Here is a 13,698-nt window from a genome sequence, read left to right as displayed (position 1 = left end):
CATGCGTATATATTTATATATTCGGGTCAATAAAATATATATAAACATTTAGTAATTATAACATAAGTAATATATAATATGTAATGCATTTATCCTACAGAAAATATATAATAAAAATTGTAAAATACATATAATATTGTGCACATGTACAAAATATGCATGTATGTCAAGAACTAAAATGCAAACATGGAATCATGGAAGACTGGAATAAAAAAAAGGCAACTAAGCGTACTTGATCATGAAAGGACTAAATAATAATAATAGAAACTTGGGAAACTAAACATCAACAATAACAATAGTCAGGGTAAAAACAGCAAATATTAAACAATAAAACATTAGGGATGAAAATAAACCACAAATAATGTGCGTTACTGAAACAGAAGTTACTAAAACTAAGCGCCAAATTCAAAACATTATAAAACATGAATCATACGCATGTCAGGGCCAAAATTAAATGCCAATAAAATAAAGTGACCGAAATAAAACGAAATAATTTCATTCGATGATCAAAATGGAGGCTTATGAAAGCTACAATGACCATACAAGTAAATATATCATTTTAGACCAACAGGCGGTACTCTCACCCCTAAAACTGTGTCGTTTTGTTAAACACCCTAAAATAGGGTTTCATCTTACACTAACACTTTTACCCATCCATTCTACCCTTCTCAGCCGCATAACATGAAACAAATGGACCGTATAAGGCACAACATAGCCCCGACCAACGTGAATCGGTGGTCACGGGGTCCCAAAATAGCCGAAATAGCCTCCCAAGATACAACCCCACCGCTAAATTCCTAAAATCCAAACACTACAAGCACCAAAAAAATAAAGCTGAATCCCCAAAGGTGCAATTTTTACCTTTGGTGGTGGATTTTAATGGTTCCGGTGAAGCTACCAACGGCGGGATCTTCCTAAATGGTAAGTTTTTCTTTGGTTCGAAGACTTTTTGGTTGTTATTTTTCTTTTGTTCCGGTTTTTTTGTTGGTTCGAAAAATTCCCTCCCTGGTTCGAATGGTTTCTGTCCTTTCGAATGGCCTCCCCTTCTCTCGTTTCTTCTCTGGTTTTTATTTCCATGCTTGACGTCTTTGGTGTGGCTAAAAACCATAAGGAAAATGATTTCTCTGAAAACCCTTAAAAACCATATTTTATGGGATTTAATCCGAATTTTTAATGGGTTTAGGTATTTGGTAAAATTGTTGATTGATTTCCCTTCACTATTGCAGAGATGGTGACGTTGGAGTGGTTGAATGGCTGCTGGAATTGTCGGGCACCGGTGGCCGGTACAGTGGCGGCGGCGGTTAAACCGTTTGCATAAGCGGCGGCGGCTGGAAGAAGCTGGAAAGTTAGGGTTTCAACAAACCCTATTTGGTTAGGGTTTCAACAAACCGTATTTGGTTAGGGTTTCAACAAACCCTATTTGGTTAGGGTTTGGGCCAATTGGGCCCTCTTGTAATTGGGCCCGTGTTTGGGCTTTGATTGTGGGTTAGTTGGGCCGGTTGTAACCTAAAAAAATAAATAATATTAATAATAATAGTGTCGGGATGAAAACGAGTCTCGGCATATATTTTAAAAACTATTAATCATTTAATAATAAAAACTCAAATATTTTACTGTCCTTGTTTTAAACCCATGATCCAAAAATAATAATTATTCCGTCAATCATTAAAGTGCTTGATTCGTATAAAAATAATATTTTATTATGCAAGCAATAAATCTTTGAGTCTTAGCATATTATAATAAACTAGAAGCTATAAGTGGCTGTTGGAAAGTTTTAACATTTTATTCGAATCAATACTTCAAAATCCATGATTAACTAATTCATATGGAAATTTAAGAGGAATAAAAAGTACGTAAGGCGATTTTCCAATATAACGAAATAAAAATAAAATTTGTTTATGTTATTCTGTTAGTAGGGTCAAGAATGTTGGATTTAACAGTCAATAAACAAATTTATTGAACGGTTTTGGCGGTAGAAGGGAGCGTTACTTTTTTAGTGGGACTAACTTTTTTTTAGACGGACGAACGTAATATTTTATATTAAAGATATGTATTTTTAAAATTATAGAATGAGACGAATTTATAAAATTTTAAGTAGGAATTTAATAAATTTTTAATAAAAATACATAGAAAAATCTAAAATATATATTAATTTTAAATTTTTAAGGTTCGATCCGTCATTGTCTACAAGATGTATAGATTTTATCAATAGTTAAGAAAGATTATAAACAAATATTGTCTTATAATCTAAGACCTCCTGCCACTAAGCTTTAGATATTGATATCATTTGAGATATTATATGTTTTAAATAAATACTAAAATTCGAATCCACACAAAATATGACAATATATCATTGACATCCAAGATATTAGTACGATTAAATAGTTAAGTTGGTTTTAGAAAATGTTACTAAATACATGCTCAAGATAGAGTTTGTTGTATAACTTGTGTTTAAGATTGTGATTCGAGAAGTTATGTGATTTATTTAACGATTGTGTCCTTGCTTAGTGTTACATAATGTTTTAGATACTACCTATAATACAATATCTTCTATCATTGAGCTTTAGATAATAATAATATCATCTGAGATATTGGGTGTGTTTGGCAAACAACTGATAGTTGATTATAAGTAGTTGATTCTAGTAGTTGGTTTGACCAACTGATTTGATTAGTTAATTTGAAAAACTGATTTGATTAACTATTTGTATAAAAGTTTGGTAAATTTAGCTGATAGCTGATATGAGTAAAATGACAAATAAGAGTATGATACATTTAGTTGTTAAGTACATATATGTTTTATAATACTTTAGTCTATATTGGGGTAAAATTATTCAAATAAAATACTTTTGACAATGAATTAAAAATTCCTTAAGAAAATTAGTGAATATTTTTAAAAATTTTGAATATATTTTTTTAATTTTAATATTTACAAATATTAACCTTGTGAGATTGATGCATACTATTAACATTGTATAAAATATCAACACAATATTTTTTACTTTCATGTTTTGCTATATTTTCTTAACAAAAGTATATTTGAGAATCTACAACTAAAAAATAGAATAATAAAATAAAATTTCACTAAAATATATTAGGACGAAGGTTATTTCATTAGATTAGGTTTTATGATATTGATGTAATTATGAAAATAATAAGGTAAAAATGTCATTTAACATCTTATTTTGCAATCAGCTCTCCCAAATCGTTGGATTTTCCAGCGTTTTCATTTTCAGCTTATTTTGCACAATAAGCTATTTCAAAAAGGTGTTTACCAAACACTAAAAATGGAGGGTTTGACTACCAATTAGCTATTTATGCTCAAATAAGCTAAGAACTCTTCAAAAAGTTATTTACCAAACACCCCCATTATATTTTCAAGATAAGTACTAAGATTCTAATCCACACAAAATATGATAATATAAATATCTTTGACAACTCGACCAATTAATATATCTCATAAACATCACCCCTTTAGTCGTCTTCAACCAATAAACTAAGTGCAATTAAATTAAAAAAAAACCCCTCTACCATGAGGTTGTTAGAAGTGAGGTGCTAAACCAAATTGTGCATAGGTGATCTTCCATCCTTTAACAATCAAATATTTCAAGTAACCTTCGTTCTTGTCAGGAATGACAGAAGGGGAGGTATATATTTGTGGATAATTTGTAGTTGAAACTCCATTGGAAAGGACTATGACAGATGGCTGGAAGACATGGGAATATCATCAACGTATTCATTGCAAACAAAAGAAGCAAAGGAGGAGAAGATTTGGTTTTGTAAGGGTAGGGATTAGAACAGAAGCAACAAGAGTGATTGATAGACTTAACGGCTTGAACGTCTATGGAAATAAAATAATGGTGGTGTTTACAAAGTTCAACAAAAAACCTACAAAAGGATATGGACAAGCAAAGTTTACAAGGAGTATGAGGATTAAGAGCACGAGTCAAGTGAGGCACAAGAGTACGACATTTCAGAGAACGACTGGAAAGGAAAAAGTATGGATGATCAGGGATGATAAGGAACAAGTGATTAAATAAAGAAAGAGGATTATGAGACACGTTAGGGTCAAAGACTTATGGAAGATAAGGAGGTGATAGTTTGGAAAAAATGAATGTTTTGTGCATTGTTAAGGGCATCCAACTGAAAACTACAAAATTGGGGTCTTAGAGAGATTAAAGATCAAACATTGGGAGGAAAAACTTTTCTAATAACTATTGAATATGAAGATCTATTCATTATGTTGGAAAATCTTCAATGACAATATTTGAAAGAAATTTTTTGAGGAAATATCCCTTTGGACGGAATCCTTAAATCAAGTTGAAAGTGAGACGTGGTTGGAAGTATCAGGTATACCACTTCATTGCTGGAACTCAACTACATTGAAAACACTAGTGGAACTGTAAGTGTAATACCCCAAAATTTTGGCTAGTGACCAAATAATTTTTGAAAGTTTAGTGGCCAAAGTATAAGTTTGGAAAAAGTTTAGGGACCAAAATGATAATTTTAAAAAAAAATTTATCCTGTAAATGAATAGTTTACACGTAAGAATGATATTTATGTGTTTTTCAAATTTTGATCTAGAGCTTGTATTAAAAGCTATTAATCGATAAAGTTCAGTAAAATATTCGGCTAATCGGATCAAATAAAAAATTTAGGAAAATTTGAAGGATGACATTTAAAGGTTAATAATTTCATTTCCATATTTTTTATCAATAGAATTTAACATAGATCATTAGATATTAGTGTATTTTCCATGTTAAATCAAGACAATTGGATTAAAGTGATAAGATTGTGATTTTTGAAAAACTGCAAGATAAGGATGGAAACTAATAAAATATTAGTTTATGGATGATGTAAGGATGATGATGTAAAGATGATGATGTAAGGAATGATGTCATGGTAATGGCATGGTGGTAATTATCATTATTTAATAATGGTAAATTGGTAATTTTAAATTAAATGAATTTTTAAATCATTTAATTAGTCTTTTAGCAAGTGTAATAATATATTTTCAACGAAAATTCAAGTCTCAATCCTCTCTATTCTCTCCATTTTTCGTGAACCCCATTGTAGGTAAGAAGAAAATTTTCATTTTCATTTTCAAGCTTATTTAATTTATTTTTGGATTAAGACATGAAATAGAGAATTAATCTACATCAGATTCTCTATTATTTGGTATAAATATTTCATGTTTTTCTTGCTTGGAAGATTGGTTTCATGAAATTTGTGGATTAAGGGGAAGTTTAAATTCAATGATTTAAGGTTGGATTTTAGTGTTAGTGATGAAGTAGAATTGTTTTCAAGCTTGTGCGATGATAAAAAAAATGTAGAAATGATTATGTTGAATTCGACAATGCTTAGGGTTTGTAGAAAAATGATGAAATTGGATTGTTTTTTAATTGGAATTGATTGGAATTGCATGGGATTGATGTTAGGAAGTTGAATTCATGCTTGAATCAAAGTGTAAATCATACCTAATAATACAAATTAGGTTCGCCCAAAGGGAGAAAATATGGGGAAATTATACAAAAATTTCTTAAGGATTAGAATGGTTATAAGAATGATTCTACACGCTTTAAAATGTGATTTGGATCAATTTGGAAGTTTGTGAAAGTATAGGAACCTATTTGCATATTTTGTCAAAATTGGGGATTATTGAGCAATTATTTCATAATTGATGTACTATGCTAGAATTGAATGTTAGAATATTAATTTTGATGTTAGAAGATTGATCGGATCATTTTGTAAGTTGTTAAAGTTTGAGGACCAAAATGTAAAATGCATGAAAGTTGAGCTTGAAATGAAATTAGTATAATGTTGATGTACTAGTTTAAATACATTGTTAGAATGTTTGAAATGAGTGATTGGTATTGAATTTAAAGTGAAATGGTTAAGGGACCATTTTGAACAAAATAAAAAAGTTGAAATAAATTTTAAAAGAATTCATAAGTAGTAGTTGAAATGTAAAGTTTAAAATGTCATGTGAATTATTGATAAAGATGATTATTTGAGAGACTTGAAATGTTATTTTGAAAGAGTTAAAGTTAATGTTGATCATGTGAAAGGGAATTAGTATCGAACATGCATTAATTGCATTTTTAGCAATTTCTATGTTAACATGCACCTATTATGTTAGTGAAGATATTAACGTCTTCTTTAAATTGTATGTATTATGTTAATGGTGCTTATATATAGATCGTGATTGAAATGAGATTGAATCGAGCAAAAGGCTAAAGAAAAAGTACAAGAGTGAGGCATATACCGAAAATAGAGGTTTATTAGTGAGGCATTACCAAGTGAGTGTATTCTTATTTATTTTATATATATTATATGAGGAAGACTTGCGATGAGTCAACCTCGGATATTTGGATCGAATTTTGAAATATTTTCATAATGATTTTTCTGAAATGATTTATAAATGATTTTTAGGTATAAATTACCCAATGTGTTTTTATACGATACTTTACTAAATAGTTTGTGGATGGTTTCGGGTATGAACTATCCAATGCACTCGTATATGATATTTTTGATATGTTAGTATATGTTGATATTTTAAAGCCTGATGTATGTTATTGAGATTGTAACACCCTAGACCTGATTTGGCCTAAAGTGTCACATTGAGCTACCGAGGTAACCCTTGATTTCCAAAAACTTCTTTTTTTTTCTTTTTAAAACATACCCAATGGTATCATACAACATCTAAAATAGTAATCTAAAACATTTTACAAACCGGAGAGATCATCTTCCCACTAGATGTTATCTTGCTCGTTCTCTAACCAGAACGTTACGCAAAGGCTTATTGGTCTACTACTACTACTATTTACTATGTTGCTCCACTCTGATCGCTCGTTACTAAAGGGTAATTTACTCATTCTCTACCTCTAGCGAAGTCTCTATGCGTTCTCAGGGTTTTATGACTATTTCTAAGGTTGTTGTTCATTGACTGTACTATCCGTTAACCCGATGCCTGACTCAAGTTCAACACTGGGTAGCGATACTCTGATCACCCTCATTGAACTTCCTTTCAATACCCCTTGAATTGAAAGGACGGCTTACACCTCCTAACTTTATCGACATTCTCAAATCTTACGCTCTCCGTTATTTCTGAATCTGACTTGCTCGTTATTCCGCTGGTTTATACATCCCCTATAATGATCCTCGTTCTCCACTATCCACATATGTGCTTGACTGAAGATACTTCCACGTATATCGCTTATGTTGAGTTAATCGATCAACGAAATAGCCAAGAGGGGGTGAATTGGCAATTAAAATTTTGATGGAAGCTTTTTGCAGAAAATAGAAAATATTTGCACAACGATTTAGAGTGGTTCGACTTTCTCAACTAAAGTCTACGTCCACTACCTTAGCTATCCACACTAAGGATTTTCCAACAAATTCACTAATTTGTTCTTTCTTTTGAGGACAAAGAGTAACCTTACAACTCCCTCAAGAATTATACCCCAAATTCTTGAGAACACTCTCTCCCAAAGAGAAGATTACAAATTTCACAAACTTACAGAAAAACCTCACTAGGCAATATGTTTACACAATTCTAGAACAAAGAAAGAACACTCAAGAATAATACAATTGAGCACAAATAGTGTTCTTGAAAGCAAAATGAATATTGAATGAAAATAGGCTTAAAATGCTCAAACAATAAGGTTTGATGTTTTCTCTTTGATTCTCTCTCAATTCTTTCTTCTTGTTATTGATCAATAGCTCCTGAGCTTGTTTAAATATACCTTGGATCACTTCTAAACGTTGGGGATCATTGGTGAAGTCAATAGAGCCGTTATGGTGTGAAAACAATTTAATAAACCAGTTGGGAGCGTGTGTGTATCAGTACACTCTCAAGGTGTATCGGTACACTATGTGTAAAATTCAAATATTTCTACTGTTGGCTGACCTAGTGTATCGATACACTTGGGGTGTATCGGTACACTAATTGCATTCGATGTTTTAATAAAGCCAGAGTGCATCAATGCATATGATGTGTATCGGTACACAAAATGGATTCGATGTTTCAATAAAAATAGGAGTGTATCGATGCAAGGTTGTGCATCGGTACATAAAATAGCTTTGATGTTGGGTGTGTATCGATACATCCAAGAGTGTATCGGTACATCCCTTTGTAAAATTGATTTTAGGCTCGATTATGGTTCGAAATACTTTGTAAAAATTGTTTCAAAAATATTTTAAGTTTCAAACACAATTTTACACTTTAGTAAGGATTGAAATTGACCTTTGAAATACTTGGAGTAATATTTTTGATATTCGATAACACTTAATTTGTTATATCGAAACATCAAAATGTTTTTAACAATCTCCCCCTTTTTAATATAACAAAACTTTTAAGTAATTTTAAGGTTTTCTTTGAAAATTATTTTTGAAATTAGTTTTGAAAAATTACTTCCCCTTACTTTATTCTCCCCCTTTTTGTTAAATCAAAAAGGCTCTATAAAACGTTTTTAAACAAGATTTATTTTCCCATTTAGGAAATAGCCAATTGATTTAAAATTGAAAGCTTTAGCTGCTAAGATCAAGAGAAAAGTTAGCCATTAGTTTCATAAATCAATATTCATAAATTATATGCAATGGTAATTGATCATATTCTAAATGATGCAAAAATTAATATAAACCAATATAAACATTAAATTCAAACTATTCAAACAACCAAAATCAAATAAAAACATATAAGTTCAAACATCTAACATCCATATCAAACAAATCCAAAAACATCAAAGTGTTTTGACAATAAGTTATATCTCAACCTAAGAAAACAAAGCAAGAAACGGTCTAATCGTCCATCGGTGGAGCAGAAGGTGATAAATGTGCCCATATATTGGCCACATCACGTGTAAGTGCATCGACCTTCTCATCCATAGCATCGAAACGATGATTCATCGCTTTGTTGTTAGCAGTTAGATGCGACTCGATGGAGGCAAACCTCATGTCAAGATTCTCCATAAAAGATTGAAAGTATGGAGGCATCTGACTATCTTGCTGTGCCGGCTCGTCATTGGGTACGTGATCATCAATATCGCGCATAAGAGATTCTAGCTCTGGATCATCGTCTGCAGTAGGTGTTGGTGGAGCTTGTGAAGAACTAGCTTCCGCTGTTTTCTCGGCGGATCGAACCCAACGATCCTTGTCCCCGGTCCATCCCAATTTCTTTAACTATGTGAAATTTATTTGGTTCTTGAGAGGGATGGGAATATCAAACGAGACCCTAAGGTTGGATTTGATAAACAAGTTGCTAAGAAGACAACCGTAAACTAAAGTTTCTACAAATTTGGATAGGACAGTGTTTACGATATCTACTAATTCACCGAAAATGATATGTGGCAAATTTATTTTCTTTTCATGTTGGATACAATGTATCCACAAAAGGTCTAGTACTCTAAGAGTAGAAAATCTACTTGTAGATGGTCTAAACCACCAAGAGATGATCAAGTGAAAGAACCACTCGTGAAAAGTCCTTAAGGTACTAGCACTAGCTTTGGCTTTATAAGGTGTAGCCACCATCTCTTTTTCGTTATCTAAACCTTCATTACTAAAACCAAAGATATTAGCAATTGTGTCGGAGTCAATATAAAAGAATTGACCTAAAAGATAAAATCGAATCCCTATAGTTTTAGTTCGACGCTTGTTTTGGAGACACACCACATTAGAATAGAAAATACAGACTTATTGGTGATAGACAATCGGTTTAAGGTGAAAGAGTTTATCAAATTTCCAGGATTTAAGGGTATGAAGATATTGAAAATTCATATCAACCATAGCTTGAATTGAGGGGATACGCTCTTCTCGGATTTTATATGACTCAAATGAATTATGATACCTATGGTGGAGATCTTGTCTACGACCAGACTCATTAAAACAAGAGTTTAGAATGGCCATATCCGGGTCGTTTGGATTTGGATTTTGAGGTGGAGGTGGAATATGAGGTTGGTTTTGGTTTGAACAACTAGATGATGACCTAGGGCGTTTTGGATTAGACATAGTTAAAGATTGGAATGGGTAAGGTAACCTGCAAATTTTGAAACACATGTATGCAATATAATCAATCACAAAACTCAATATGAGTCCTCAATATTCAAGGTTCTCTAAAATAATCCTAATGGGAAAAATTTGAAAACTAATTTTGAAAATCAATATTGTTGAAAACATTTTGATATTTCGATATAACAAATTAAGTTAAATGAATTTTAAGATTTTCCAAATGATTTTCTAAGTATATTCGATAGAATTATTCGAATATCAAAACATTACTCCAAATCTTTCAAAGATCATTTTTAATCCTTACTCAAAGTGTAAAATTAAGTTTTAATCTTAAAACAATTTCAAAATAATTTTACAAAGTATTTCGAACCATTTTAAAGCCAAAAATTCCAGATTGCTCAAAGGGAACCGATTCCCCCCCCCAAGGGGGTACCGATTCCCCCTGAATGGTTTGGCTCCGAGAATTCCAGTATGCTCGGAGGGAACCGATTCCCCCCAGGGGGTACCGATTCCCCCCTTGTATAACGGTCGAAATATTTGAATTTTACACTTAGGGAACTGATTCCCCCTCACGCTCCAAGCTGTTTTATTAATTGTTTTCACACTAAAATGGCTATATGATCTTCACTAATCATCCCCAATGTTCAGAAGTGATTCAAGGTGTATTTAAACAAGTTCTGAAGCCCTTGATCAACAAGAAATTATAGAGAAACAAGAGAGAAAACATCAAACACCAAGTTTGTGCAAATCAAGCCAATTTTCCTTTCAATATTCATTTTGCTTTCAAGAAAACCATTTGTGCTCATTTATAATTATCTTTGAGTGTTTTTTCTTGTTCTAGAATTGTGCAAACATCTTACCTTGTGAGGTTTTTCTTGTAAGTTTGCAAATTTGTATCTCTTTGAGAAAAGAGTGTTCTCAAGAATTGGGGTATATTCTTGAGGGAGTTGTAAGGTTATCTCTTTGGCCTCAAAAGAAAGAACAAATTAGTGAATTTGTTGGAAAATCCTTAGTGTGGATAGCTAAGGTAGTGGACGTAGACTTTGGTTGATAAAGTCGAACCACTCTAAATCGCTGTGCAATTTCTTTCATTTTTCTGCAAAAGCTTCCACCAAAGTTTTTAATTGCCAATTCACCCCCCTCTTGGCCATATTCGTCAATCGATTAACTCAATAATTGGCATCAGAGCCTAACTCATTTGAAGGTTTAATCGCCTCTTGAGTCGATTCGGGAAGAGTTATATCGATAATCAAAGTCATCAATGGCCTCCGCTTCAAACTTCGACTCCGGTCTCGACTCGATGCCCGTCAACAAGCCTCCTTTCTTCAATGGAGCTAACTATGCCTATTGGAAGAATATAATGATGTAATTCATTCAAGCAAGTGACATGGGAGCCTGGAATGTTGTAGAAGAATGATACATCAAACCTCTCACTCATCCAAGGTTGTGGAGTGAAGGAGAGACAAGAATGTTCCAGCTCAACTCCAAAGCCATCATATCATTTTTTGTGCTCTTGAACCAGATGAATACGGAAGAGTTTCATCGTGTACAACCGCCAAAGAAATATGGGACAAACTTCAAGTCACTCATGAAGGTACCGATGAGGTAAAGAAATCTAAAATTAGTATTCTAACGTATAGCTATGAAAATTTCAGGATGAAACCAAATGAAGATATCAAAGCTATGACGGATAGATTTTCAACGATTGTCAATGGTCTCAAATCATATGGAGAGATCATTTCAAATGAAAAGCTTGTGAGGAAGTTAGTCTACTCCCTCCCAAGATCGTGGCAATCAAAGAAGACGACAATCATCGAGTCTAAGGACTTAACGTCCTTAACTCTTGAAGAGCTAATTGGGTCACTCCTCACTCATGAAATGATGCTCGAAGATGAGGTGGACCTCGACAAGATTGACGAGACACCAAAGGAGAAGGAGAAGAAGAAAAACATTGGAGTTGCTCTCAAATCCACAAAAGGTGAGAGTGATTCGAATAACGATGACGATGACAAGGAAATGGCATTGTTTGCCAAACGGTTCAGAAAAATGATGAGACCTTATCGAGGAAGAAAATTCAAACGAAATGAAGGCCTCAAAAATGAACCGAAAGAGAAGGACCCAATCATTTGCTACGAATGCAAAAATTCAGGGCATGTTAAATATGATTGCCCATAATTGAAGAAAAAGGGTCAATCAAAGAATAAGCACAAGGCTCATGTGGCTACATGGAGCGATGAAGAAAGTTCCGATGAAGAGGAACAAGAAGTAGCTAACTTGTGCTTGATGGCATTTGGGGAAAATTCTAAGGTAACCTCTAACTCATCCAATTTTGATGATTTATCCTATGATGAGTTATTAGAGGAATATAATGGGTTGGCTTCAGATTATGAGAAATTATTTTTAAAATAAAAAAAATGATGTTTCAAAATTGAAAAATGAAAACAAACTCATATCCAAAACCAACAACGATCTTGAAAGTAAAATCAAAGATTTGTAAATCAAACTAGAAGAGTTTGAAAAGAAAAATTTAGATTTGCACCAAAAGAAAATTGATGATCTTAAAACTTCTTTTGATAAAGTTGGAACAAAACATTTTGAAAAAGGTGGAAATTCAAAATCCAACTTTGTTAGAAAAAGTTTTAGAAACTACAATCATAGAGGTCCCCAAAGAACCTCTAATGGAAAAATCGTTAGAAGTATGTGGGTTCCTAAAGAACTCATTACTACTAAAGATAAAAATATCCTACACAAAATGGATACCTAAGGGGACTAGGATTTTGGAAACTAATGAATATGGACCCAAAAGAATTTGGGTACCAAAAATCAAAAATTAATCTATGTTTGTAGGGAAAGGAGCATTGCTACAAGGCACGGGAAACAAATTCAAATTCATGGTACCTTGATAGTGGATGCTCAAGACACATGACCAGAGACAAAAGCCGGTTCATTGAGCTTAACGCCAAAAATGGAGGAGAAGTGACTTTTGGAGACAATTCAAAAGGTCACATTGAAGGTATTGGTACAATAGGTAACACCTCTTCCAAATAAATTAAAAATGTTTTATATGTGAATGGATTAAAGCATAATCTATTGAGTATTAGTCAATTATGCGATAAAGGATTCAATGTCTTATTTGAAATTAATGGTTGTAAAGTCATTGACATTGCATCTAATCGGATTATGCTTGTTAGTCATAGAATAGGGAACATATACATGGTGCATTTAGATTCTTTTGATATGACTAATTTATGCCTAGTTGCTAAGGATGAACATGATAGTTGGTTATGGCATAGGAGACTAGGACATGCTAGTATGAGTGTTTTGCAACGGTTAATTCAATGAGACCTAGTAAGAGGGTTGCCTAAGCTTAAATTTGATAATGATAAAATCTGTGATGCTTGTGCTAAAAGAAAACAAAAGCGAGTTTCTTTTAAATCCATTAATGATGTATCAACTAGTAGAGTTTTACAATTGATCCATTTAGATCTTTTTGGGCCAACTAGAACTACTAGCTTGGGTGGAAAACAATATGCATTTGTCTTGGTAGATGACTATTCTAGATATACTTATATTCTATTTTTAAATACTAAAGATGAAGCATTAGAACAATTCGTCACATTTTCAAAAGTAATCCAAAATGAAAAAGGTTACTCTATAACTAGTGTTAGGAGTGATCATGAACTGAATTTGAAAATC

The sequence above is a fragment of the Hibiscus syriacus genome, unplaced genomic scaffold, assembly GCF_006381635.1.
Source record: "Hibiscus syriacus cultivar Baekdansim isolate YM2019G1 unplaced genomic scaffold, ASM638163v2 tig00111338_pilon, whole genome shotgun sequence".
Lineage (NCBI taxonomy): Eukaryota > Viridiplantae > Streptophyta > Magnoliopsida > Malvales > Malvaceae > Hibiscus > Hibiscus syriacus.
This window is presented reverse-complemented; position numbering follows the sequence as displayed.